The following is a 6000-nucleotide window of genomic DNA, read 5'->3' as shown; positions in this document are numbered from 1 at the left end:
CTAAAAATTCCTAAATATTCATATTAACCTACAGTGAAAAGCTTTTACCGAAATTCAACCTCGAAGTGCCCCTAAAAATAATTTCACAATTTCCAACAGACGTTTCGTCCGAAATTATGAAAATAGGCTATTGCGCCATAAAATCCTAAATAATCCACTAAGTCTAATGGCGTAGGCCATAATGCATTCTGACTCTTCTAACCACCTCAAATAAATAAAACTCATATTTCCAGCACATAGCGAGTGATAACACTAACTATGTTGACAGATTAAAACCTATGCGATTGGTTGATTCGTAAAAATTTATGTGGTTTTTACGAGATTCCTAAAGTCAATAGAAATTCCACCAATGAATTTCTAGCGGGATGTTACAGTCACCTCCTCAACTTTGAGTTGAAAATTGAGCAAAATAACTCAACTCTAGAAGCCACTGTGGGCTCTATCAATATAGCCACAATAAATGAAAGCTCTCGGGGTTGTGGAGGGAAAACCAATTTCCAGCGCTCTCCACAACTACATGCCTACAGAACAACACTTCTCATAACCGTGGAAGAGGACATTGTGGGAGAGTAGGCTAGTCTTCTTCCAACTCATGCCCGACCTGTCAAGTGTGTGGCAAGACTGGTCATACGGCAATTCAATGCTACCATCGCTTTGATCAAGCATATCAAGGCAACCCTCCAAACATGGCAGCATACCTGACGCCCCAACGCTCAACTCAGGACAACTCTTGGTATCTTGATACAGGATCAACCAATCACCTAACTCATGACCTTTAAAATTGGAACATAAAACTGTATCATGGTGGTGACCAAATACAAGTTGGTGACGGGACAGGTTTGCCTATCCAAAATATTGAAACCTGTGATCTCACTACTTTCACTAAAACCTTTACTTTATCTCATTTACTTCATGTCCCTACTATTCAAAAGAACCTCATTTAAATAAGTCAATTTACTGAAGAAAATAAGGTTTATATTGAATTTCACGCCTCATCTTTTTTGGTGAAGGAGGAAACGTCAAGGAAGGTGCTGTTGCGCGTCAAGTCTAAGAACGAGCTTTATTCATTTACAACAACCTCCAAAGCACCACAATCCTTCCTCACTCAACGAGTTCCCCTTGAAGTTTGGCACCGCTAGTTGGGTCATCCCTCTTATCAAACCGTCCAACACATTGTCTGCAAGTTTTCTTTACCTTATTCTTCCAATACAATTCCTGGAATATGCACTACATGTCAACAAGGAAAAAGCTGTCATTTACCATTTTAGATTCTTAGTCTAAATCTAATTGTCCCCTTGATTTGATTTCTCAAATTTTTGGGGACCCTCTCCAAAATTGTCTCAGAGTGGTAATAAATATTATGTTGCGTTTGTTGATCATTTTAGCAAATACACCTGGCTTTATCCTATCCCGGCCAAATCTGATGTTTACAACGTTTTTTGCTCATTCCAAAAACTTGTTGAGCGTTGGTTCAATTGTAAAATCAAATCCGTTCAAACAGATTGGGGTGGCGAATACCGCTCCCTCCATAAATGTTTTTCCGACATTGGAATCCAAAATCGTGTTACATGTCCTCATACCTCCCAACAAAATGGGTCACTAGAAAGAAAACATCGACAATTTGTTGAAATGGGTCTCCCTCTACTTTCTCACAGCTTTGTCCCACATCAATTTTGGGATGACGCCTTTCTTATGGCAACCTACTTAGTCAACAGACTACCAACTGCTCCTCTTGGTATATCCCCATTTGAAAAACTTTTCAAACAATCCCCTAATTCTTCTCTCCTAAAAATATTTGGTTGCACAAGTTTTCCTTTCTTACAACCATTGAATTCTCATAAACTTGATTTGCAGTCTAGAACTTGTGTTTTTTTGGGCATTAGCAACATGCACTGTGGGTATAAATGCTTGTATCCATCTACTGGGAAGATTTTTCTGTCTCGACACGTGATATTTGATGAAAATTCTTTCTCTTTTTCATCAACCTACCCACTATCATGCCCCAAATGACCCACCAAATCCCGAAACCAAATCACTACCCTCCTCTTTAAAGCCAACCGACAACTCTCAGCTCCCTACAATGTCTCCTCAACCTATTGGTCAATGAAACTCATCCCACTTTGACACCAACTCCCTCTTGCACTCGCCACCTATACCCACTCCCACAGCCATCTCTCATCTTCCTCTTAAGTCCTCACATACTATTGAACCTTCTCTTGCTCCATCGTCCCCAACCACACCTACTCTTGTGGTCTTCATGCCTCTCGAGACTTCCCAAACTTCTCCTGGACTTGCCAATGCCACTACCCCTAAACCTCTGGCTCATCCTCATCAAAAGGTGATTCAATCATGGTCTAACATCACCAAACCGAAGCACCATATATATGGCACCATTAGGTACCCCCTACCCAAAGCTCTTCTTACTTTCGTTGATGTACCTGATGCCCCCACATGCTATTCTGAGAAGCAAGCATGCAACATAGCACTCTGCCATGGATGACAAGTTTACAGCCTTAATGAAAAATGGGAGCTGGTCCTTGGTTCCCTTTCAAATGGGGATGGACGTGATTGGTTCCATGTGGATTTTCAAGTCCAAAAAGAAATCAGATGGAACACTTGATTGGCGAAAAGCCCGCCTGGTAGCCAAAGGATATCATCAGCAGGAAAGAGTGGATTTCTATGAAACCTTCACCCCAGTGGTTAAGCCTACCACAATTCGTGGGGTATGTTGATACAAACTTCCCCTCTCATGTGTGCAAGTTGCACAAAGTGATGTATGGCCTGAAGCAAGCTCTTCAGGCGGTGTACTCCCGCCTTAGTGAACACCTGCTCTTTCACAGTTTTACAAACTCAATCTTAGACCCTTCACTATTTATTTATAGCTATGGTTTGACCACTATTTTTGTCCTGGTATATGTGGATGATATCTTAATTACTGGTTCTAGTGTTACTGCTGTCTCCCAGCTCATTACCATTCTTAGTATGGAATTTGCTGTGAAAGAATTGGGAGACTTAAGCTATTTTTTGGGGATAGAAGCTCACCATTTACCACAGGGAATTTTCTTGACTCAATGCCAATACATCTTGGATTGCTTCAACGAACAAATATGGGTGAAACCAAACTTGTGTCTTCTCCCATGTCTTCCTCCCAACAACTATTGCTCTTTGTAATAAATCCTTTTGTTGATCCTTCATTTTATCGCAGCATGGTCGGAGCCCTCCAATACCTATTCTTGACATGCCCTGACATCTGATTTGCAATAAACAAAGTATGTCAATTTATGCACAAACCAACTAAGGTTTATCGGTCTGCCATGGAACAGCATTCTAAGGTATTTGAAGTTCTCTGTTGACTTCGGCATGCTCATTCAACTCAATTCATCCACTCAATTGTCGATTTCAGACGCTGATTGGGCGGGATGCCTTGATGATAGGAGATCTACCTCCATATTTTTTTATCTACTTTGGTAAAAATCTCATCTCATGGACCTCCAAAAGGCAGCCTACTTTTGCTCAATCACGTACAAAGGCTGAGTATAAGGTGGTTGCTCAAGCCACTACTGAGTCCCTTTGGCTTCAGTCCCTCCTCAATGACCTTGGTATCTTTTTCAAATAGTGTCCCAATGTGTGGTGCGACAATATCTGTGCTGCTTACATCATGGCCAATATAGTTTTCAGTGCATGCACAAAGCACATAGAGATAGATTACCACTTTGATCGGGAAAAGGTCCAGCACAAGTCCTTGGAAGTTCATTTTATCTCCAGCAAAGACCAACTTGCTGATGAACTCACAAAACCACTGGTCTCTACACGTTTTTCTTTTCTAAGGGAAAAACTCAGCATCATTCCCTCCTCGTTGAGTTTACAAGGGCATATTAAGGAATCATCACAAGATCAGGCTGCAATTGTGACAAATTACCAAATTCACCAGAATCAAAGGGATAGGATCACTGCCAAATTACTCACCTCATTCATAGGGATCAAATCATGTACAACCCATTGCATCTTCTCCCTTGATTATAGGAATTGTTACAGCCTTGTATTAGGAATTTTGTCCATATTTTCAGCAATTTTATTGTGTATACAACCCATACTTTTATCTAAATAACAGACAGCTTTCTCAGTGTATCACCATGCAGAGCAATTCCAAAACTCTCATTATTAATGATGAATCTTCAAATCTGATCTATTTGTTTTGTTTATAGAACTTTGCTCCTGCATAGAAGTTGTAAATATTAAGAAGCAAAAATTATAAATAAGACACGTTAAAAAAATAATTTAATTTACATTATATGATGGATCATCAAACATATCGTGAAGTTTTTTCCAATAGAAAGGTTAGACATTCTGAAAAGGATGTTGGCGTGCATCTTCCTTGTTCTCGAACTTATTATAATGCTCATGACACTTTGCTTTATATTTATAGAATGCATTATACATAAGCTCATCAATAGTCTTACACTCCTCTCTAAGACCAAATTTAGAGCGAAATCATTATTGAAAAAATATATACACAAAGATATTATCACCCAGAATATTCTAAATTTTGCATACAGATTAAATAATATTAATATAAGTCAATTATTAAAACATTACCAAACAACGCTTCTCAATAAGCTCTTTCACATCTTGGAGACTTCCTGCCATGAACTCATAGCCAAAGATGCATAAGTTCGTGTAAGAGCACACACATGCAATGCAAGCCAAGCTGCTAGTTGTCCTTGGCCTCCGGTATGTTCATTAGGAATGTTAACCTTAATTTTACCCACTTTACAATATGTTTCCAATGCCACGCCTCTAATAATGCCTCAACCTTAACAAGATTGTATTGTTAACTCTATAAAGTATAATATTCATTGTAGAAATGAAGTAAATGAACTTATTACGGAAACAAAATGTCGTTGTAACAAGTTCCTTAAATTGAAATGTCATCGTTCCAATTAAAACAACGCTTATTACAAAAAAAAAAAGTCGTCACCTGCGCCACCTTTTAAAATTTATACCATTTGAGCACCTCACATTTAAATTCGAACGTGAAAATTTTCTCAATGTGCAATTTTTTCCGAGAGCAAACTTTTCGTGACACTATTCAAACGATAGTAAATAACCGTTCTAACTTTAATCCGATGCTCAAGGATTGACAGTAGAAATTTTTGCAACCATTTCAGTAGTCACCAAAAACCCTAGCCACCATTCAAACGTGACTAGCCACTAGAAAAAAGGGTCAAATATTCTTATTATGTTCGAATGTATGGTACTACCGTTCAAATGATGGTACATCAATATATATATATATATATCATATACTCATAATATATTTTATGAATATATATTATAAGTACTATATTAGTACTAGTATAGTATAATACTATAATATATATACAATCATATATTATAATATTAAGATATATAAGCATTATTATACTATCATACTATATAGTACACCATTAGAATAATATTAGTATTAGTTTCTATATTCTAATACTATAATATAGTTATAGTAATTTATATAGTTATTAACTTATTTATATACAACATTATAGTATTAGTATAGTATAATAAAGTATTAGACTATAGTATAGTGTAGTGTACAATAGTATAGTATAGTATAGTGTAGTGTAGTCTATTATAGTATAGTATTAGTATTAGTATTAGTTTAGTATATTTGTTACAAAAAAAAAATATTATTTTACTATAGTATACTTTAGTATATTATTATATGATACTATTATTCCAATGACCCGATCTTATATATATATATTTTTTTTAGAGATAAATTAAGGATAATTTTTTTTTAAGCTCAATAAATGAGTTAAAGCCCATATGAGAATTATCAAATCAATTTTTATATTTTAAACCTAGAGTTAAGGCTTTATTATTATTATTTTATATTTTTTTAGTTTTTAGTTTTTATTCTTTTACTCCAAACACTATTACCATTATTATTTTGCTTTTAATGATAAAACTCCTACCTATCGGTTTTTCTTAATAAAACTCCAA

This window comes from Juglans regia, chromosome 2 (genome assembly GCF_001411555.2).
Source record: "Juglans regia cultivar Chandler chromosome 2, Walnut 2.0, whole genome shotgun sequence".
NCBI lineage: Eukaryota > Viridiplantae > Streptophyta > Magnoliopsida > Fagales > Juglandaceae > Juglans > Juglans regia.
The sequence above is the reverse complement of the archived record's forward strand: the minus strand, read 5'-3'. Positions refer to the sequence as shown.